General features: G+C 30.5%; 2 non-coding genes across 2 annotated transcripts; both read left to right on the top strand.

Annotated features, from left to right (window-relative positions):
- The first annotated feature begins 406 nt into the window (after positions 1-406).
- Trnaa-ggc lies at positions 407-477 on the top strand. The gene has a single exon. It is a non-coding gene; the product is annotated as a tRNA-Ala (tRNA).
- A 446-nt stretch (positions 478-923) lies between these two features.
- Positions 924-994, top strand: Trnaa-ggc. Its single transcript has one exon. It is a non-coding gene; the product is annotated as a tRNA-Ala (tRNA).
- The last annotated feature ends 24,718 nt before the right edge of the window (positions 995-25,712 follow it).

Genomic DNA, 25,712 nt, shown 5'->3' with positions numbered 1-25,712 from the left:
AAATTAACATTTTGTTTCTTGAATATCAACCACCCATATATTTTTTAGTACGATTGTATCTCCTAAAAAACTGTATATTTTTTAAACACCCAGTTGTTATAAAATGGAGAAATTTGACAAACCTGTGTGCTATGCTCTCGTCATAATAATCATACCTAAAATACCGTTCACCGAAAGTAAATTATAATGGTAGGAAGTAGTTGATTTGCGACAGAAGAAAATTATTGAAACCAACTTAATATACATATATATATATATATATATATATATATATATATATATATATAATACACAACAACAATAAGACAGGTATTTGGTCTTCCGATCATATGTTAGTTTGGTTATTTAAAGACACATATGTGAAAGAAACAGCCAAATACAAAATAATTGAATCGTAAAAATTAAGCGCTCTGTGGTGTAATGGTAGCACATTCACCCGGCAAGTGAGAGATCCGGGTTCGAGTCCCGGCGGAGCGAGTACTTTTTGCGATTCAATGTTTATTGAAATTAAATAAGGCTATTGCCATTTTATACAAATATTAATGTAAATAAAGTCATTTGACAGGTATTTGGTCTTCCGATCATATTATGTTAGTTTGGTTATTTAAACACATATGTGAAAGAAACAGCCAAATACAAAAATAATTGAATCGTAAAAATTAAGCGCTCTGTGGTGTGTAATGGTAGCACATTCACCCGGCAAGTGAGAGATCCGGGTTCGAGTCCCGGCGGAGCGAGTACTTTTTGCGATCCAATGTTTATTGAAATTAAATAAATAAGGCTATTGCCATTTATACAAATTTAATGTAAATAACGTCATTTGACAGGTATTTGGTCTATCCGATCATATGTTAGTTTGGTTATTTAAACACATATGTGAAAGAAACAGCCAAATACAAAATAATTGAATCGTAAAAATTAAGCGCTCTGTGGTGTAATGGTAGCACATTCACCCGGCAAGTGAGAGATCCGGGTTCGAGTCCCGGCGGAGCGAGTACTTTTTGCGATCCAATGTTTATTGAAATTAAATAAGGCTATTGCCATTTATACAAATTTAATGTATATATATATATATATATATATATATATATATATATATATATATATATTTTTTTTTTTTCTTAGTCAGGGAAACAAAGCAAACGCTATTAGGATACCGTGAGTAGAGTATAATGACCGGAAGTAGACTTTTCAGACAAACTTCCTTGGCCGGCAAAAGCTACTATAGCACCGGAAATGAAATTAGATCAGAAAAAGATTATTTTCAATGTAATTTTACCCTTTTTGACCGAAGATGACTATGAAAACTTTTATATGTATATATCTTCTTGATGGTGACCTCAATTCTTACGCCACTACGCCCCGAAAACACCTTAGACCGGAAGTAAATTGCAATGACCGAAAGTAGTCATTCTCTTAGCAAGGGCAAACCATTCAGACAAACACATTATATATTTTCTTTATTGGAACAACAACTAAAACGCTGATGTGGCACTGTAATGCCAAAGAAGACGGTTTAGAACTGTGTATACATAATATATATTCTTCGTCGGGGCAAATATTATTGAATAGGAAGTCACTTGAAAAGCCGCTGGTAACTACTAGCTTTAAAATATAATAATGTTGAAAAATTCGCACATGCTGGGAAATGTCCACGCTTTAGTAATGTATACTGGCCGAACCAAACACATTTAGCATTCCATGTGTGGAGAATGTTTCCCTAGGGCTCACCGCTGATGGAATGTAAACTCAAATATTTTGCTAGACTTTCTATCATACTCTACAGGCACAAATATTGGCAGAGCCAATAACAACAAAGCATTGCCAATAACTCTTCTTCTGTGGCAGATGATACACTGTCACATTACGATTGGGGTGATTTTTTTGACGTTGTCCGTTTTCCATCAACAGACTACCGAATCAAATGTTACAGTACTTTTCAAATATTTATGTTTTTTCAAAATGGTCGGTTGTAAACGTGTTTACTACCCTTTTCGAACTCAAGTAATATAGTTTGTCAGATACCTTTGTGTGAAAGTACTATGGTTTCCAATTTCAGGATGAGGCTCTATTGGCCTTAGATATTTGAATAGTATCTTGTAAAATCTCAAGTACTACTTACAAAATTTAACCGAATTTTGGATCGTTTTAAAATGGTGGTGTAAAGAAATTATTAAAGTATTTTTTTTAATCTCTAATTTAAAAAGTGTCAAAGTACTAAATACACAGGCAATATCAAGGTAAGTCAATGGTGTATCAGGTGTTATCATACAGCGAAGAATGACAGAAAAACATATTTTTTTAATCGTGCTCTTCCAAGATTATTAAGATAAACTTTTTTAAACTCAGAAAGTCCATTTGTAAATCGAATAACAACAGTAACACCGTTCATATAATAAATTAAACATTTTACACAGGTGAACAAAGTCTAAAAGAATATAGTTAATTTTTTTAAAGTTGTAAATTGTCATACACCTGTTTATTTTTACTAGCAGTTTTCTTGTAATCTGCTAAGTAATTATTTTTTGCACAAAAATATTCAAGTCATTGATGTCATCTTGTGAACTTAAAATTGCTGACTGTCATAAGTAAAGTAGAAAGAATTGATGATATTTTTAGCCGTATACATTTTAATATTACAATAGATTATTTAATTTAAATTATTTGTAAATTAATAAAATTAGTAAGACCATTATTATAAATAAAAATACATTTATTAATTTCATGTAATACACTATTTCGATTGGTATAGTTCCGATTTGTTGTAAAATGAGAACAAATTCGGAAACTAAAAGCTTTTGAAATGAATTAAATGAAGAAATAAAAAGTTATTAATAAGGTTGAGTTATAAGAAGTAACTGTGGTGATAAAACAATATTGAGAACATAATGTATGGATAGAGTAAGAAACGACATAGTTTGAACAATTTAACACAATTTAAAATTATAAAATCAATTAAAAGAAATTTTATATTACTGTATGTGGTGCGTAAATAACATTTATAAGGATATAAAATAAATGTATATTTCCAGTATTTATTATTAAAAGAAGACAAATTTTAATATCTTACAGATAATAAGTGAAATAAAAGCTTCTTTACTTTTTTATTCAGGCATATTCCAGTGTTAAAAATTGCTTTTCAAATAAAATTCTTGTCTAATCACAGCAAACTATTCACAATGCAGTAACACACATCTAAATGGGTCTTTGTTTTAATAACTCTTTCAGCTTTGTGTTACAATTATCAATATAGCTCTATCGCAATAAGAGATTTGTGAATCATGCAGTTGTGCAGAGTGCAAACTGCCAGACATGTTAGAGCTGTATATTTTAGTGTGAACATTGTTTATCATGTTATACGACAGGTGCAGTGTTGGTGCTATGCCAAGTGGTTGAAACATATCTCAACAGTTGTGCAGACTACTCACCGCTAGAGCTGTATATTTTAGTGAATATTATGTATCATGTTATACAATAACAGGTATTGTGTTGTTGCTATTTCAAGTGGTTGAAACATATCTCAACAGTTGTGCAGACTACTCACCGCTAGAGCTGTATATTTTAGGTCGAATATTGTGTATAGGGCTAAACAAGAGCTGATCGCCACTTTTCATGAGTCGTTTGGTAAGTGTTTAGAGCATGTAGACAAGCCAATTGCCTTATAAAGATCTACTACCATTATGTTATCATAATAACATAATTAGATCCCAGATGCTGCTCTAAGAGGAAAATGAGCTTTAGCATAAGTCAACAGCTTTAGAATGTTTAAAGAACAAAAAAAACTCAAAGAAATACTAAAAGATAAATGGAAGACAAGGAAGAAGAAACAGCTGCTGAGACTATGTTAGTGTGGCAAAAAGGCATGTTTACGGTTTTTTACCCGGATGGAAAATCACTTTTCCTGACACTCCGGTAATCTTTTTTACTAAGCCTCAGGTAGTATCGTTTGAAATATTTTTGTGTTGTGAATAAATTTATATCCTATAATGTAACTAACTTTTGATTATATTTTGATTATAAGTGTTAGAAATTAATACGAAACATATTTATGTATAGATAAAAATGAAACATATTTATGTATGATATTTATGTTTGTTTAAATATATTTAAAATTGTCGTATTTATTTTTATTTAAATATAATTAATAAATTCTCCAAAAGATATAAAAACCAGTTTCAAAGGTTTTAAATATGTAAACTTACTGGTGTTTTCTCTAATTGTACATGGGATTTGAGTTTTTAACATGGACAGTACATGGCCTATAAGGCCCTCTTAAATATTAGTCATAGTATTATGAAATATGCCTCGTTTTTAAGCTTTAATTAATACGAACCCAAATTATTATGGTTTCTTTGATATTTTAAAGACTATTTAGTGAAATTCTTAAACTATTTTGCATTTCGTTGTTTGAATATTGAAAAAATTCTTTACAAGAAAAGTCATAAAGCTTTTGTACGCGTGTAAATCATACTTTTAAAACGAGACCACTCCGATAGTTCATTTAAATACAACCGACTCTTAACAAGAATATAATTGTTCCTTGACCGATTATACTTGATTATACCGTACAAATTTTAAGTAACTGACAAACTATAGACCTAAATGACATGCAATATACACTCAGGAATATGATGTTATTTCTTTGCACACCTAATTTAATGTTAAATAATAGTCTAGATGAATGAATCATCACAATTAACCGAAGCTTGTACCTGGTATTTAGCACTTCCACACAACTTCCTATCAAACTCAATATCCGAGTGGAAACTCTGATATAATGGCCAAAGTTCCATCAGTTGTATTAAATGTGGTTCAATGCTAGTAGCGGTGATTGGTTTTGGTTCCAAGTAATCTATAATTCGTTGGACAATGAGGTTTTGTTGTTTCCGACGGTTAATTGATGTTCTTAAATACTATAATATTATGATTGAAAATTATGTTACGGTTCTTATAATGTTTTGAGTTAAAATTATTATTCATCTTCATAAAACATAATCGATTGGTTTATAATTTTTTTCAGTTTACCATGCTTGTTAGTAGTTACCTATTGTAGCAAAAAAAGAAATGTCTTTTCCAATTTTTAACACAATAAGCTGGGTATGTGCAATTATTTATGGAGTTTTAATTAACCACCACAATATTACAATATAAAACTGTGTTTTCAAATTTCCTGCTCGTGAAAAAAGTAAATCTTTTACATTTTTTTGAAATTTTCAATGTAAAACACATTTTAAAAGTATTTAGGTTAAAGTATGGAAATTTAGATAACTTAAAAAAAATCTCTGAGAGATGAAGAATAGTGCTTAGTTTGGGCCTTAAACGGGTTGTAAGTGTGTAGCGTCTTTAAAGCTACATTGGTTTTATTTTTTAAATTAAAACTTAAATTAAATGAAAATTTTGCGATCGAAATATTGGGATTTAATTTTAGATTAGATTGTGAAACATCAGGGTAAAAACGAACATGTAATCCTTTGGCAAGTTATTACTGGTAGTTTTAAATTGTTAGGAAGGCAGGTTGACTGCCTTAAATTGATTAGAACTTGTCTTGTTGTGACTATTGTTCTCCTTGTTTGATACAGCTGGACCAATGAGAGAACACAGCGGATGTCCTGCAAAGTTGATGGGAAAGGGAAGTATTTAAGCGCCCGCTCATAATTTTCGCCCTTCTTTTGGTTATTTTCGTGAGTTAAGTTAATTACAGTGCGCCGTGCTTCTTAATTTTTATTCCGCGAAGGATTTTGTGGAAAAAATTAAATTCATAGAAACTACAGAGCAATCTGCATAATTAATTCTCGATGAACAATAGAGCATAATAGAATCATACAATTTACAGTTGGTTCAATCTTGCAAGAAAGGTGAATTAAAATAATTGAACTTTGTTAATAACTTTAATTGAAAGTTGGAAATTTAGTAATTTATTCATATATAACTGGAACTGTTTTATTGTGAATTATTAATTGGAAATTAATTGAACATTAATAATATTGTTTGAGAGAGTTGTAATCTGAATTGCAGAGACTTGAAAGTTAAGGTTCAACTAGTGTAAAGAGAAGTTTAAATTTTTATTTTTTGAATTGTGAGTGTACTTAGAAGTGAACATTTTTATTTTAGTTATTTCCAAGTGGTATTTGATTTTTATATTAAAACTTTATTATTTTATTTTAGAAGAGAGCTCTGATTTTTAGTTTGATATATTTGATTAATATCTTTATTTCTTTCCAAAGGAACTTTTAAATTTACTAAACGGTTTGTCAATTCTTTGTGGAAAATAGAGTGATGAAAATTCTGAAACGTTGAACTTATTAATTTGCCAGTTTAAAATAAATCCATTATTTATTATTTAGATCTGTGACTTTTATTTTAGACAAACCAGATAATATTTAATAGTTAACAATTTAGTAATAAATTGTACTGAATATTCACTCGGAGCTTACTAATAAAAAATCTACAATCCAAGTCGTTATAAAGTGTTAATAAATTACCATGTTTTTAATATGTATAATTTTGACAAGAATAGCTACTCTGATTGAAAATTACTCAAGATTTAAATACAAAAGAAATTTCAAGACAATGTTCACTTGAATAATTAACTGTATTAAGTACAGCTTTCCTTGTTTTCCTGAAATGTTTTGTTTTATGAATTGTATTCTTAATCTAATACGACTTTCTTGTGTACCCTTGTTTGAGTTTCTGTAGACTGTAATCTATGCAGACATCGGCTCTTGGTTACACCGTACCTTACAGTGATCAGACGTTCTTTTCACTAGAACGAACGTGAATCACTGTGATTCACAGGTTTAAACCACATGTCGTGTACCTGAGTGGAAACAATTATCAATGTTCAGTTAAATGAACACTTAAGCTAATCACTATTCAGATTAGCTTTAGCGATATTGATACGTACTCTGAGCAGAAAATGAATGTGTGTAGTATTTAACACATTTTTAAGCAAGTACAGTAATTATTCTCCAATGTAAAAAAGGGTGTATCTTCAACAAAATCTTTGTTATACAAACCTGCCTGTAACTATTACATACATAGCCTTTAATATACGCCATCAATGCGTGTGAGAGAAATATTTATTTATATTCGAAATGGAAAATAATATAATAATTGTACCAAAGAATACTCTTTGAATTAATGTAGACTGTTCAGCAGTGTTTATGAGAGGAAAATAAACAATATTGAGATAAATAATTCCTTTTGTAACTATACAAAATACATGAAAATGATCTGAAATAATAAATGGTCCATATGTTAATTTAATTATGCTGATGGTCACATGTAAAATTTTAAATAAATAACTCATTCTTGGGACTTCCTGCGGACAGATAGAAATACGGACAGAATACAAATTGGCAGCAAATTTACGCTCAACCAAATCCCATAGTTGGAAAGTACCATCATAGAAGTCATTCTTATATGTAGAAATGAGTTTTTTTTCTTGCAAAATTTAAAGCCTACCTTACAAATGTTCTTGACATATCTTACCAAACAATGCGTTCAAAATTGTTGTTTTTCAAGTTAGGTCTCAAAGATATTCCGGTGAATAGGAAGAGTGTTACAACGCTAGAAGGCGCTGAAATTTATTGTGTTACCGCAACACATTTAATATTCCTATGTAAAATCTTATTGTACTCAGCTTGTTTTCAAATTGATTTATTCTGATATTTCATCGTTGCTATGACGGTTTCCTATTAGAACAATGTAAAAACTGATCCCTCAGCCAAATACAATTTAGTGACATGCGTTTCCATCAAACTTGCCAATATAAAAGTGGATCTTTATGTAAATATTTTTAGTCCACATATCAAATGGTTTGCGAGATATGTTGCGGAATGACTGACATGCAGACAGATAAACGAAATCGCCAATGCCCAATCCTGTATACATTTATGTAGATATATCTAATGTAATCGGTAGACCGACGTAAGATGGCCGACATAATACTCGTAACTCAGACAACCTGTAGACTGTAGTGGCTTAGTATCTTGGACCAGTATAAACGAATCCATAACACTGCAAATATGTAGATCATTTATAAAAAGATGTTAAAATTATACTAACGTGAATTTTATTGTTATTGTATTTATATTTAAAAGCATTTTCCTATAAAATAAAAAACACATTAGAATGAATCGTGTCCCTTGGTTTACTCGTTATAATAAATATTTTTTTGCGATAGTATTAAAACATATTAATATTACTGTACGTATCACCATTTTTGGTTTTTAGATTTAATTACAACTTGATGGTTATGTAAATGTGACTGTTTTAAACATTCCTCGTGGAATACATTTTTTCTGAACAATGGTCAATATTTTTAGGTGGTCTTAATATATATATAAAAATTATTTTTATGTATATATATATATATATAAATTATTTTATGTATATATATATATATATGAAAAAATCTATTTTATGTATAATATTTATATACAAGAACTTTAGGACATGCAGTATTTGAACCATCAAGCTGTATCTGTTCTCAATATTTTCCAAGATTGACACGTAAGACACAGGTGTGATTAACGGAAATCAGATGTAGATTTATTCAAAAATTTTTACCTTAATGCAAACAATTTAACTTGTATCATTTTCTCCCTCCATCCTCCTTTCCCACTAACAAACACAATCTCCCTCTCTAGTTTTGACCATTTTTTAAAGACTCTCGCCTAAACTTTTTTCTTAATATTATTATCATTGATAAAAAAGTATGACTCGTAGCTGCAAATTAATCACAAATATTTCAGGAAGCAATGCTAGGTTTTCTACTCTCTCGCCAGAAATGTAAGGTACACAGTTACAGGGTGTGTAATAGGCACACAACACCTCAGGCTAGATGTCTGTCCGACCGTCACAGTTTGCCTTATTACAACATTGCCTCGGGCTACAAGTAATTGGGTTTAGCCTGAGCTTCTCGAAATGATAATATCTCGGTCTTTGCTAACTTTTTTCTAAAAGAGGTCTTATTTAGTTAAAACTTATATTATCAAAAAAGTGTGTATATATATATATATATATATATATATATATAAAATACAAACTATACAGGATTTTACATTAGCTTGTATTTTTTACATAATTAATATATTTCCACCGTTTTTTGTTACAAAAGAAAATAACAAAATATTCAAAAAACTGTTCAAATCATTTCTCGTCAATAATAAACGCTAAACAAAACTGACAGTCAATTAACTTACTAACGTGACACTGTATAGTGTAATAAACACAATATGATATTAACGTTGTTTAGTTTTTGTGTTTGAAAAATATTTAGAAGCTGTATTAAAAGACAAACTTAGTTACCTTTCATTGATGGAGGAGCTCTCGTTATTGGAAAAAACTATTTTCTATAAAACTCATAAATGTCCAATAATTTTAATTTTCTCACACGAGGCTTTTCGACATCTCAGGCGCCATCGTGGTGGCATTACTTCGCCAGAGTGGTTCACGTCTGGCACTTACACCTTCCATTTGAACTGTCACTGGACACAGCAACAACCGCTGTGTCACTTAAATCTGGGTTATGGATGTTCGGGAGCGGAACATCACTAACCGCCAATGTCGAGATATTGTGACGCAAGGATGGAGTTGCTGAGGCCCCCTAAGTGTTAACGGAATTTTATATACTGTGGTATTTAATTTAATAAAAGGTGGGATGCACTAATTACGACTTCTTATAACAATTAAAATTGATTTATCAATGAACCGACTCAACAGATTATCGCAGGACTGGATAGGACGTGAAGAAAAAGACACATGCGGGGTCTTTCACCTTTTGACCTAAAAATTAATGCAGTTATTCCATTACCAACCTAAACTAATTACGAGGTTAAACCTATGTATTAGGCCTTTGCACATACTTATTGGGACGGGACAACGATACGAAGATCCTGTCAGATTTTTACAAAAAGTGGTCAATTTTAGTTTACCAATCAACACCCTAGCATTGAAACCTCATCGATAATGAATATCTAATCTAATTAATTACATCATAATTAATATATAGATTAATAAAAGCAAAACCGAGGACAACAACCAGCTATTAGTATGTAGTATTATGTAATTGCTGCAGTAAGTATTCTAACAGCAATGCACGACTTCTGCACAAGTGGAGAAGTTTGATACGAGTTTGAACGGTTAGACTTCTTGTTTTGCCGCCGCTTCCACATTCAAAACAAGGTTGTTAGTTTAATGGGGCATGAAAGGAAACTGACTTCGAGATGAGGCTGGTTGTTGCTTCTTATATTGTGTTTATGGGGTTTCCTTTATGGTTATGGAGTCAATCGTTTTTAAACTACACTACTTCTAACGTTAGGAGTTGAAACAATTTGTTAGAAGTGCACAAAGTAATACAGTTTGTCGTATAATCGTTTCAAGGAGAGAGATTGTGATTACTACTTATATAATTATAAAAGTCAAAAGTATTACATACAGGCGTAATTTTAAGAAGCTGTTTGAACTATGGAAATGTAAGAGATAATAGTGTTTTATAATTGACTAATAAAATTAAATCATTAAATTGTTGTTAAATAAAAGAACCAAATAAAAACAAATTGTATTCATTTTGTAATTACATAAGATTGATCTACCTTTTTAAATATGATCAAAAGAGAAAAATCAGTAATTTTAATTAGAGAAACTTTGAAATTATGATCATATATAATAGTTTATTATCCTGTCATGAAATTTAAGACAATGAGCTCAATCCCTCTATGTGCACTGGTGCTACCATAGAAATAACAATTAAGAACATTGCGTTAGTTCTATGAAATTTAAATTTATGGTATATGTGGAATTTCAAAGTAAACAACAGTTCCGATGCCAAACACTATAAAAACGTTGAATTTTGAATTTTATTAAAAAAACAGTGCAAGTTCATATCCTGTCTGTAACCGTTAAAGTTTTTATCAGTACCATCGACCTTGTACTGTATCGACTCTCCTCCTTTTTATGTTTTATGAGATCCTCGCACAGGCCAGTGGTCCTTGAGGACGGGGAGGAATAAACTTGAAAAGGATAGGCCTCTCTTTCATTAAAAAAAAGAAAAAGAATACCCACTGATGGTAAATAGAAACTTCTGAAATTGAGTCTAAGAATATTACTAAAGTTCTTCACGATTCCTCCTTGAACAAGAGATTACCCTGGTGGAGATAACGGTCCGCGTGAGATAGAATGATTAGGGAGAAAACACACGTTAAGTTGGTTGTGTGATATCTACAGATGCATACACCACATAATAAACCAAAGTCGTACAAAATCGTTGATTATATTCTTGATCCCATCAAAATTAACCACAAAGAAGGTACTGAAACTGAAAACCAATATAGACAACAGTACCTTCCTAGCCCAGCATAAAAGATTTTGATAAATCGGGGCTGCTTTTCACTTAATATTTCGACTATATGGCATAAAGATAAATGTCAATCGATTTAAGTATTGGGTGATATTTGCTTTTAATACTTAGGCGATGGTTGTTATAAGGTAAACATGAAGATAAAATTGTATACTACGCAATTGGTATGGAAATGTTTTTACCTCAGCGATGTCTCCATTATGCGGTTCATAATTATTTTAATGAAGTACCCAACCGTCAGGTGTTTCCCTTTAAAAGTTGGTTTTATCAAATGAGCATTTAGAATTTATTTAGATAGTATAAACATAATTAATGCAATAACTGTACTATCTACGTGTCAGTTGCACATTTGTGTTGCCAATGCAAACAAGCTTAGCAAACATGTTTAAAGCACTGTGCTTACAGTAATTAAATACGGTTAAAATAAACCTCGTCTATTTACCATGAAATGGGCTGAATTTATAGAATAAACGATTATTTCACCTAATATCCAAAAGGATGTTTTATTTAGTTTCACAATATATTATTTGAAGTTTTAGGCTGAAATAAATAAATTAGCAAGTAACTTTTTGTGATTCAATGTTTATTGAAATTATATATATATATATATAATTCGTATGGGGGAAAAAAGCCAGCTATCCCAATTAGGCTAAAAATAATATAAATAAAGTAATAACACTTGACTAAAAAAGTATTTAACTTTTTATTCTAGGTTTATTAACTAGAAAGACTAATTTTTTGCAAGTAATGTACCACCAGCTGATACCTGCACAGAGCTTCGCTCCGTTATAGAAGTGATATCAAGACTTTGTCTTCATAATATGATATAAAGATATAACCATGCTCCATTCTATACGATATTCCCCATGCATTCATAAGATCAGTGATAATCATTGAATTCTGTTTTCATTTTTGGATTCAACTTTGAATAATTTTTTAGGATTTAAACTGTAACTTCTTTTCAGATATCACATCTTTTAAGTCAGGATTTGAAAGTATGTTTGTGTATTAACGACAATGAGGTGGACAGAATTTCTATTAAAAACCCCATGCATAAGCTTTGGTAGAATAGCACATGAATTGGTAGTAATTATGTTGAATTTATTGAAACCACTTTGTTGAATTTATTTGAAATATGAGCCCATAAATCAATAGCGTGATTGATTTTACAATAAAAATAGTTGGAAGTGGGTACTCATGGAGTAGGGAGGGCGTTTTATTTTGATTGTTATAACCTATTGTATTTAAAAAGTATATTATTTAATGTAAGGATCAAATAAGAAATATAATGGTTTAGCTGCTTATGTATAGGATTAAACAGTTTTACTTTTATCAATTATTACGAAGTTGATAAGTGGAGATATAAATACAAAGGGTACTCAGTGAGAAAGCATAAATATTCCTTAGTGGATAAGGGATGGTAAACCTGCTAATGAATTATTGACGCGGAAACAAACAATCAGCGCACTTTTCTGAGAAGTTCTTTTGGGAAATGCGGGAAAGTACGTTAATATAGAACAGTATCCGTTACAGGATACCCGTGAGTATTAGCTTCATCACATGAGTGTGCCTTTGTCTCAAATCCAGTATTTCTAAGAATCGCTCAACTAAATCGAGATTTCCATATTTATTTACTTAAACTAAAAGTAATACATATGTATATATTGATTTTTTTTCGGATTATATTCATGCTAGAAAGTCAAATTGATAATGTATTGGGGGGGGGGGGGGGTGGGGGGGGGGGGGGGTGGGGGGGGGGGGGGGTGGGGGGGGGGGGGGGTGGGGGGGGGGGGGGGTGGGGGGGGGGGGGGGTGGATTGGATGTTAAATGGTGCTGATCTGTATGGTGACTTTTAGTTGGATTTTTCTATATAACAATTTGATATTATTATTAGTTTATTAAAACTGTTATTGTACGTTAAAATTCTTAATGAGATGGTATAAAAACGCGGTTTTTGTTTTTTATACATTAACAATTTAGATTTTTTGATAACGATCTTACGAACTATTTAGATATGGATAGTTTTGTTTTTAATTAATTTTATTTAATAGAAGTGATATAAGAGAAAGTAAAAAGTTTAGTAAACAATTATGATCCGCTAGAAGAATCACCGAAATCTATATATTTATTGTTTCTGAGGGGTGAAACCATAAAGATGTAAACTTTAAACCGCATGGGAGATACTTACTTCAATAAAACTAATTTCAAACATATCGGAACACTTTTCCCCACGAGAAATTTTTCAAAAAACTCAATGCCGATTAGTTAAAGCGATTTTTCATTATCAACAGAATCTCTGGAAATACAAAATGGACTTGTTTAATAAATAGATTATTTAGTAATGTGTTGAGAACAGTTATTCCAACTCAAAAAATGTTCCTTGCAAATACCTGTAGCTGCAACAGCCAAAGGGTCTTTAGACTAGGGTATTAAGTTAATAAATATCATGACACAATTTTAATCATAACGTTTTTGTCCCCCCTATTATTAAGTATTTAGCGAATTTTCTAAATCATCATAAATAAGATATTTTAAACAATGGTCAATTGTATACAAGTATAGTAAAAAAAAACAACATGACTTACAGGGTTATAATTAACAATTAAAGAGTACATATTACTCTATTTCTTAATTAAAATATAAAACCTGCCTATAAGATAGGGAAATAGGAAACAAAAGAACGGTCCAAACCAGTTGGAGCTTACAGGTAAACAAGAACCAAAGTTGTCCGCTTGCTAGTTCACAGTATTCCATTTTTCGAACTCACAAATTTAAAACGTTACCAATCGGAAATTTACGCTGGTTTTTGTACTCTTCATCAGAGTAGGGGTATTCGGTTATAAAACTAAATCCAGGAGGTATTTTTTCTATCTCAGTATCGGCCCTGTAGTTTGTGCCAAACGGTTAACAGAGGAGTAGCGATAATGTGTGACTGAACTATATTGAAGACGCAAAGGACCACAATAAATTATTTCAATTTTATAGCTGACAATTTCCAACATTCCACGCAACTAATGACTGTAAATGCAGCAGCCTTCTTGAATAAGAAATTTAATGCTATCGGTCCAACTCTTCAGTGACTTATCCATGTATTGGCTTGAGTATGTATCTACAGCTTACTAAATTATAAAACGCTTTAAATAAATCTGAAATACGGGAGTGTAAAACAATAAGTTGTAAGTGTATTGCTCTATTTGTTTTTATATTGTACCATAATAAGATACTTCTTTATTTTTGGTATGCCATTACATTTTTATTTCATGGAAAAGACAAAAAAATTCTCAATTGATGTAAAATACATAATAATAGAATTAGATTTTACACAACACAAGAGATTAACGCAATGTATTACATTAGATTTAGCACATAAATATACAAAGACATGTTGCATTATTGTAATCACACAAATATATTGAATTGTACTAGAATTTATAAAACATTATTAATTTATTAACAACACAAAGAGTATTAACGTACTACACGATATATAGATATATATATAAAACACACCGAATTACTGACAACTATAAGTCAGAATTTCAGTATCCACTTTCAGTGAGGGAATATGAGTACTGGTAAAGCAAGCAGATTTTTACACACAATCTAATTCTATATTTATGTATATTTTACATCAATTGAGAATTTTTTGTCTTTCCATGAAATAAAAATGTAATAGACATACCAAAAATAAAAAAGTATCTTAAGTATGATTATTAAGTATAATTGTACTATGTATGTCCTTACAGTAAGACCAAGATGTTACTTATTAAAATCAGTTTATGAAAGCATTCATTTGTAATGCACTATCTCAAAAAACATAAACATTCGTGACCATAATAATAATTGATTTTATTTATATAGGGTTTAAAAAACGTATTTGTACTTATAAGTTTTATTTTGTTCTTCAAAACAATTAACCAGGAAAATGCACAATATTTAAAACGTTAACAATACGGAAATACTGGTTTTGTACTTATCTGTGTAAATTAACCAATATTATTTTGTACTAAGTACAGCCGAGTAGTAGTAAGATGAGTTTCGATAATACTTAAATACTGATTGACCTATTAGAAGACATGAAAACCACAATAATGTTTATGTTATTAAGCTGCTATTCAACACTTAGGTATAAATGACTGAAGAGGAGCTTTCAAAATTAAAATTGATTAATATCAGTAGACTTCTTCATTCTGCGCTTGTGCATACAGATTATAAAGAAACTCCGGTTAAACAAGAGAATGGGATGGCAAAAAGTTATATTTATTTTCTTTCTTAGTTTCAACTTGTAACATAAATCACGCAATATATTGTTATAAGTTTTAAATTTACGTTACAACGGCATTTAAATCAAGCTACCACATGAATTGAATTGTAATTTAAATTAGAATAAATAGTTACTTAAAAGAAAGAACGTACTACCATGGCGACACCTGTTGGCTTCAATCTAAAACTAACTCAGCCTGTAACCTGGTGGAACAGGAGATAAAACTAGTGTTACTGTTCCCCTGGTGGCCAACAGTTATACTACCTCTGTGTTAATTATGGCTTGGTTTGACAACTTCATACACTACAGTGGAACTTTAGCATGTTCAAATTTTGTTGTATAATTATTCTTATCTGTCTCATGTACGTATATTCATATTAAATGTGTGGAGGTTGTAATTGATGTACGTAAAATCGTGGCAGGAATTCCTTAGGGCAATGTTCTAATGGTGAGGTACAAATTGAAAATTGTTAAGTAAATAATTTTATATTTCAATTTTGCTAAAAGCCTACTCTGTGCTTATCGTTTGTTTAAATGAATTTAACGTGAACACCAAGATGACAATGCTTGAATACAGGCTGCACATTATACGTGTACTTCTGACACTTATATTTATGTATAAAGTAGTGTAATTAACTGTGAAATACAATACAACTTATTTATTTATACCAATAAATCAACAAATATTACATGTATTGACAAAAATAGGGGTATGTCGCTCTTTTAAGGGTAAGAAAACGAATCATAGGTGTTTTATATTTCCTACACTGGACAATCAATTCTTAAATTCAGCCAACAGGGCTTGGCTCAGTTATATTGTTTAGGGACAACTCTCTCAAATACATGTTATTTCTCAATTTATCTCTTCTGGTGGCAACAAATAGACTACTTTCTACTTGCTGGGGTTCACAGGTAAGAAGAACAAGAACTTGCCTTGCTTGTCTCATATTCCAATGTTTTAAGTTTAGGTTTATTATACACATCAAACTGTACTACAATAAGTGAAAATTAAGTGTTAGGAAAACTTTATAACTTTCAAACGACAACAGATATCACTACCAAATTTGGCATGTCGTTACTGAATAAAAGTGAGCTACTTTTCTGTGTACATGATAATCGGATGTCAGCTTTAGGGGAAGGCCCGTCTGAGGTAAGAAGACAATTAATGACAGCCTATGTTGAGTTGTACATCAATTTAAATTTCTATTTATTTTAGTTTCCTTGATAAACAATTGTGGTAACGTACCAAAAATAAAGAAAAGACAGTTAGATTATGAACGAAAAAGGATTTTTCCGGACATTTACCATCGTTCAGTGAAACGAGAAATCAGTAACACTACGTTTCAAGATCTGCAATCTGATCTCTTCTTCGGGTAAATTACTAACCTAATACATAATTACAAACTAGGTTAATACAACAAATCAACAACAAAAATAACCTTCAAACAAAGAACAATTAAATTACCTAGTAGAATTTTACTTCGATGACCTTATAATAAACTTAGTGTGCCTATTAAATGCTATTTATAAAGGCAGAAATTTTCTTTTGCAATATTTCAAATAAGTTTGTACATTTATGACAATAATAAATTACTTTGTTTATATAAGGTTTAAACAATGTATTTGTACTTGTAAATAGATTCATTTTAAACAGGTGGTTGTAAACTGTTTGCTAGGAAAATATGTATTATTTAAAACGTTACCAGTACGGAAATACTGGTTTAGAGTCTTCTTCTTATTAGAGTCGGCGTATGCTCTAATAAAATTCATACGTCTTATTAAACAAATAAAGAATTAACAGGAATAGTTTCTTAGATGCAACACCTCGAAAAAGGCATTTGTTTCTTACCTGATTTCTGTGCATATTTATTGCTTGCAAGTAGTTAAATGTGCCGTTAATTTTTTTTTATTTCTTTAAAAATGATTTATGATTTAAGACTTACGGTTTTGTATTAGTTTATAGTATGGTTCGTTCTGTTTTTTTTTCTTTAAATGATAAAGGATTATGTACTTAACCAGTTAAATCAAATCCGTAACGGCAGTTGATTCATCCTGAAATACGTGATTTGGAAACACTCGATATACTTCTAAGCTAATTACAAAGTACTTGCCAGTATCATACGCGCCCACTATATCTACCAACAAAATAGGCCTCATAGGATTAAATAGTGGCAAATTGTCAAGATAAAATCTGTTATTGGTTGTAGCCCATCATGTAAAATAATGTCTCTTTGATGATCACGATTTATGAAGACGACATTTTCTCAGTTGAAACTCTTTGACTAAAGATTTTTCCACAGACTGAGTAAGTATATACATTTTTATCGTTGTAACAAGGCAAACTTTACTATGTTGTGTGATATGTATTTTATTCAAACCAGCACTGCTTCTTCAAGCGCTAAACCTGAGTACAACCCAGTGGCATTTTTGTTTTACTTTCGAATTTATTAAAAATTAACACTGAAAATAACATGTTGGTTTCCTCAACACGCCAATACCACATTCAAAATTATCAAAATTTTCTCTAGCATATTACATCATAAGTGCTCTTACTGAGATATTACGGTCTTTTTGTATTCCTCCTTTCATATCTAAAATAGTTTAGTTGTTATTGAAAACTGTAATAAGGTTTCACTATAAAACTTTAAATCTTCAAACAATGCTACTGTATTTAAACTTCGTTTTATTTTCTTATTAAAAATCCCGTTTTTCAGATTTATTTAAAGCGTTTTATAATTTAATACATACTAGTTTGTAACTTTATACCGAGGGTTAATTATGTGTTCATAATTTTGAATCTTTGAAAGCTGCATTAAATATTTGTTAGAAACAAAAGAAATTTTTTTAAATACATGCAAATATGCATTTACTAGAGTATTGTTTTTTTATTTGTACATAAATAGAAAAAAGTATATTGTAAATTTTTTGTTTTCTAAATTTCACTACTTCTAACTTTCACATGATGAGATATTAAGATAGTGTACCTGTAAATGTTCAAAATGTACATAGTTTTGTAGTGAACAAAAATATTATAACATATATTCAGTTATTTACAACCCAAAAAAGATTTTTGATAAAAAATGTAAAGTATGTACCACTGGGCATTATATACCTCAATCACTAGTACAAAAAAAGAAGCTCCCGGTCGATCAGACCGTGAACATATACAACTGCAGATATGTAATATTTGTCATTTTTTTAATATTCGTCACTCTACAAGTGATATACTGACTTGATTCACTTTATTTATACATAATATTAGTAACACACCAACGGAAATTTTGCCTTCTAGAAATTTGGATGTAATAAGAGAGAACTGTGCAGCATTCATTGTGTGATTCATAATATTTGTTTGAGAAATACGATACCAAAACCTTAGTTAATCACTGACATATTTTGTAACACAAATTAATTTAAAATTATCTCCTTTTAACTATTTTGATAAATGACACCGGTGACATGAATTTTAGGCCCTAATAGAAAATATCATAATAAATATTTATATAAAACGACTGGTCGTACACCCTAATTTTAATTCCAATATTCAGTTTTAGTTTTTATGGTTTGAAATCTCAATTATTATGCCTCTAGTATTACTAAGTTCGGTTCTTGTCCGCCAGGTGAAAGGTCTAGTTAGTTTGACCTGCGGCTGGTAGGGTCGCCATTGTAGTTGTATATTTATTTTCAATTGAATAATTACTAGTAATTAAATTTGAAATTCAAAACTTTCTTAAATAAATAAAGATTTAAATTTGTTTTTACTTTCGAATTTATTAAAAATGGACACTGAAATAACATGTTGGTTACCTCAACATGCCAACATCCCATTCAAAATTATCAAAATCTTCTCTAGCATGTTACATCATAAGTGCTAGTAATAGTTTAGTTGTTATTGAAATTGTAATATCGTTTCACTATAAAACTTTAAATCTTCAAAGAATGCTACTGTATTTAAACTTCGTTTTATTTTCTTATTAAAAATCCCGTTTTCAGTTTTATTTAAAGCGTTTTATAATTTAATACATACCAGTTTGTAACTTTATACCTAGGTTAATATATATTCATAATTTTGAATTTTTGAAAGCTACATTAATTTTTGTTACAAGCAAAGGAGATAAAAAAACACGCATTAAAAATATGCATTTACTAGAGTATTGTTTTTATTTGTACATAAATTGAAAAATGTGTATTGTAAATATTTTGTTTTCTAAATTTAACTGTTTCTAACTTTTACATAACGAGATATTAAGATGTAAATGTTCAAAATGTACATAGTTTTGTAGTGAACAAAAATATTATAACATATATTCAGTTATTTACAACCCAAAAAAAGATTTCTGATTAAAAATGTAAAGTATGTACCACTGGGCATTATATATCTCAATCACTCCAAAAAAAAAGCAGCTCCCTGACAATCAGACCGTGAACATATACAACTGCAGATATGTAATATTTGTCATTTTTTTAATATTCGTCACTCTACAAGTGATACACTGACTTGATTCACTTTATTTATACATAATATTAGTAACACACCAACGGAATTTTGCCTTCTAGAAATTTTGGATGTAATAAGAGAGAATACTGTGCAGCATTCATTGTATGATTCATAATATTTTGTTTGAGAAATACGATACCAAAACCTTAGTTAATCACTGACATATTTTTGTAGTACAAATTAATTAAAAAATTCTCTCCTTTTATTTATTTTGATAAATAGTGATACCGGTTACATGATTTAGTAAAAGGAAATATCATAATAACTATTTACATGAAACGCCTGGTCGTACACCCTAATTTTAATTCCAATATTCGGTTTTAGTTTTTATGGTTTGAAATCTCAATTATTATGCCTCTAGTATTACTAGTTCAGTTCTTGTCCGCCAGGTGAAAGGTCTAGTTAGTTTGACCTGCGGCTGGTAGGGTCGCCATTGTAGTTGTATATTTCTTTTAAATTCAATAGTTATTAGTAATTAAATTTAAAAATTCACAACTTTCTTGAACAAATAAAGTTAAAAATTAAATAATTTTTGTTTTTAAAAAGTAAATTGTGTATAATACAAAATATGTTTTAAAAAATATGGTAAGAAAATCTAAAATAGATAAGGAAGTCCCGTATGCGGATTTAATTGTTGTATGTTTATATACGTATTCACTCCATTAGTACTGCATCTTGGCAGTTCTCATTTGTATTAAGTATATTAGATTCCAAGTTTTTATTTGAAAGCTGCGTTGTCATTTTAATTAAATGGTGACTGCAGGTCATTACCTTTAAATGGTATGTATTAAATTAATGGGTTATGTAGTGATAAGCAATATCGTTTTTCTTCAATAACCTATGACCAAAATAACTTACTGTTACTTGACATTAAGTTACAGTAACCTATTACTCTGGTAGGTGACCCACGCTCAGTATTAGCAACATGCTGTTACTAAATAAAAACAGAGCAAAAAATCAGACTTTGAACATGATCCCGTTCGTAAATTTAACCGTAGTATGTTTTATATGTTTATTCATTCCAAACACGTGTATATTTTATGAGTATCTTGTAAACTAACTGTTAACACCTTATTTGGAAGGTGCATTCAGTCGTTTTTACCTGAATGTTGAATTGCACTTCTTTGCGTTTCAAACATTATAGTAATTTCAAAAGTGTTAATTGTGTTTATTATTTCATTTCCCTTCCCAATGACAAGTTTGAACCATGGTTAAGGTTTGGTGACGTATAACAATTGTACCAAAGAGATTTGTCTGTCGAGACAAGCAGATTGCTGACTTTGTTATGTAAAATCGCTTTCTGTACATATTAAAGTCCTTATAAGTTATATTACTGTGAGTTAATTTAGGTCCTTCTGTTGTTGCTTGCTTTACCAATTTGTCCACATGTTCATTATGAGTAATGTCACTATAGAATGGAAACCTAGAGGATATTTATGTTTTTTTCACCGGATAATTTGGCTTAGTAAATATCCAATACTATGTGTACTGTGGGGTGTCCCCACCCCCTTCCTGCTTTGACTGGAGAGGCTGGTTCAGAGCTGGCTTCTTCTTCCGAGGGAACATGACTTGAGAGTAGTGCCCTAAATTCCTCCCTCCTGTATCTCGACAGGAGGCGGCCCCTAATCAAGGAAACCAGAAGGTATGAGTATAATATGAATCTATATTCCTCCTTTAACATATTATTTCCTTGTCGAAACTTTCTAAATTCTCTATAACAGCTACTAGCAAAAGAGATGTTTGTTATAGTTAATCATTAACTAAAATTACTAATTAAATAATTTGATGTGTTTGAGCTCTGGTTAATTTCTGTAATCTTCTGAAGATGGGTTTTCGACACTCCTATGTCGACCCTGTTATTCGGCAGTACATTGTTTGCTAAGCCGTGAATAAATACTAGTTAAATAATAACTTTACTAGTATGGTTAAAGAAAATATTTTTAAAATGTTTTATAAATGTTAGTACAATTCAATACTTTTGTCTAGTTACAATAATTCAACTTGTCTTTGTATACTTATATGCTAAATTTATTAAATACATTCCGTTAAATCTTTTTTGTTGTGTGAAATGTAATTCGATGTTTATGTATTTTACATTAAATAAGAGGTTACTTTAGTTATCATAACAAAATGTGATAACCTACCAAAAATAAATAAAAGCAATTCTAATTAAGCCATAAGGTAGAATTTTATTTTTATGTAATTCCAGTATACCTAGTGAACTTATTTAAATCTATTTATGAAAACAGCAAATTTTAATGCATAATTAAATATATCTAAAAATCAAACAAACGGACCGTTTTGCTTCTATAGGGTTTAAACAAAATGTATTTTTACTTTTAATAATAACTTTTAAATAAGTTCAGTCAAAAGGGTCTTTTATCAGCAATTACCAGGAAATATCCATTACAGTTTTTATAACGTTAACAATACGGAAAATAATGGTTTTGTACTTATCTGTATAAATTAACCAACATATTTTTGTATTCAGTACCGGGTATTTTGAGCATTAAGTAGTAAAAAAGAGTTGCGATAACATTCAAATATTGTCCCGACGACTTATCACCATGACAGTTATTATATACTAGCGGGCCCGGCGCGCTTTGCTGCGCATTTTCAATAATTTTTTGCAAAAGTTGCCCGCGGCTTCGCACGCAATTTCCCGTTGAAAACAGTACACCTATATTTCACTTATTCTTTTTCTATCACATTCTAAACATTGCTGAGATAATTGATAGTCGTTCCATCGTGAGCCTCTTGGCGTATTATGAAGGTATGTACCATATTCCTGCCTCTATCTAGCTGTTAACCCACGGCTTCGCACGCAAATCTTAAAGAACCGAAGTCCTTATATTACTTAGTAAATTTTTTTTTTACTATAATAAATTTTAGATTAAATTAGTTATATCTCCGATGCCACGATTGAGCTTGCTTTGTTGTCCTCGATCGAGAGAATATGTACACACGGAGTTTTGAGAACCATACTTCTGTCAAAAAAAAACAACTAAGGTTTGATTTTATAACATTCTTTATATTTGTAGCCAACGTAATGATAGTAATTATGATATCTGCATTACTCTTCTGATCAAGCATGAGCATGGGTTTATATTAAATAAATATTGCAGTTAAAGGTGAAATTTTTACGTCAAATTTGAATTGTATTATCTGGATAGTAAAGTCTATGTTTAACAGTGATTGCAAAAAGAGTTTAAACAAAATTTGTCGTTTCTCTTAAGCTTACTCTATGCTTTTAAAACTATAAGTGTAATATATGTTTACAAAGAAACAGCTGATTAAAAATTTGAAAAGACGTTAACATATGTTTGCTGCAATGCATTTCTTATGGGTATTTCTGTAACCAGTGGGGCGGAATCCTGAATCGGGAAAGGGATGGGCATAGCTTATAAACCTTTCTCCGTGGAAAAATACATATACGTACAAATTTTCATCATGATCGGTCCAATAGTTTCACGATTCCATAAAGGACAAACATACAAACATTCATTTTTATATATATAGATTAGCTGCTATTTCAACATTTAGGTAAAAATGACTGAAAAGCAGCTTCCAAAATGTACTTAGATTTACAATTACTTCAACAAGTACAAGTGGTAATAGAGAAGTATTTTTATTGGGTACGTTTACTGATTATAAAGAAACTACAATTAAACATCCAAATGGGGAGGGTAAAAAGGTTAGAATAATTTTATTTTTAGTTTGAGCTTTTAATATAAATTACACAATATATTGTTATAAAGCTTAAATTTATGTTACAAGATAATTTAAATTAAGCTATCAAGGATATAAAAATTATAATTTTAAATTAGAATAAAAAGTTACTTTAAAGAAAGAACGTACAACAACGGCGACCATCTGTTTGGGTTTAGTCCCATACTAACTCAGCTTGTAACCTGGTGTGGACAGGAACAGAACTAGTTTTACTGTTCCCCTGGTGGCTTACAGTTTATACTACCTCTGTTGTTAATTAAGACCTAATTTGAAAAATCTATATACTACAGTGGACTTTTCTATCATGATGAAATTTTGGTGTATAATTGTTATTATATATCTTAGGTACGTACATTCTTATTAAATTTGTCGGAGGTTGTAATTTATCTACGTAAAATCGTGGCAGTAATTCCATAAGGGCAATGGTCTAGTGATGAGGTACTATTCGAAAAGTATTCAGTTAAATAATTTAAATTGTTCTTTTAGCCATACTCTGTGCTTATCGCGTGTTTAATAAATTGTACGAAAACACATTAAAGATGATAACGCTTGAATACAGGCTGCACGTTATACGGGTACTTCTGACACTTATATTTTACAATGAAGTAATGTAAACAATTGTTAAATACAATAACGCTTATGTATGTATTTTTAGCTATAAATGAACATAATTACATGTATCGACAAAAATCATTCTTTGAAGTGTGAGAGAAAACTAGTCATTGGTCTTAGATAGTTCCTACCCTGGACAATCAATTCCAAAATTCAACCAACAGGGAACGGCCCAGTTATATTATTTACAAGACAACTCACTCAGATACATGCTATGTCTCTATTTATCTCTTCAGGTAGCAACAAATCAACTGTCTTACTTGATATCGTTACTGATAAAAGTGAGCTACTTTTCTCTGTACATAATGATCGGATGTCACCTTTGGGTGACAGCCCGTCTGAGGTAAGAAGACAATTAATGACAGCCTATGTTGAGTTGTACAACAATTTAAATTTATAAATTTTAGTTTTTCTTATGGTACAAATTTGTGGTAAACGTATCAAAAATAAACAAAAGAAAATTAAAATTACCTATATAGTACAATTTTATTTTGATTCGCCTAAAAATATACTTAGTATTTATAGTAATTATTATTTATAAAAGCAGAAATTTGTATTGCAATAATAAATAGGTACATACAAATAACAAACATTTATTGACTATAATAAATAAATTAGTATTATTATCCTCATTTAGGTTGGATAATAATAAAATTGCAATATTTATTTCAAAATTTTACAATACGTATAGTACTAAATAAAAAAAGGCAGAGCAAAAATATCAAAATATATGAGAAAGATCTTGTCCGCAGGTTTACCAGCTGCATGTTCATTCATTAAAATCATTATTAAAGTTCAGCATAAATGTCAGCATAACAATTTTGATTATTTAGAAGTTGCATTCAGTTTACTGATGGCGAGAGAAAAGAAGAGACCTGGATTCTGGCCTATCTGAAATTTGCAGGCGCTACTACTAGTATGTTGCCGCGCCTCGTTTCGTAATTCCATTATTGTTTCACTGTTCCATTGCTAGGATAAAACAATTCGCAGGGTTGGCTGTGGAGAGAAGTGCCTGAAATTACCTCGCGGCAACACCCTAGTACACAGCTGTGCGCCGGCACGGGCCAGGTCTCTTCTTTTCTCTCGCCACCAGTATTGTATGTTTAAGTTGGATGTCCAAATGTATTGCTAGTTCAGTTCTTGTCCACCAGGTAGCAGGCCGAGTTAGTTTAGATTAGAACTGGCAGAGGCGCCCTTGGAGTTAAATATTTCTTTTAAAGTAAATAATTATTACAATTAAAATTTTA

Source organism: Homalodisca vitripennis, chromosome 7 (genome assembly GCF_021130785.1).
Source record: "Homalodisca vitripennis isolate AUS2020 chromosome 7, UT_GWSS_2.1, whole genome shotgun sequence".
NCBI lineage: Eukaryota > Metazoa > Arthropoda > Insecta > Hemiptera > Cicadellidae > Homalodisca > Homalodisca vitripennis.
This window is presented reverse-complemented; position numbering and strand designations above follow the sequence as displayed.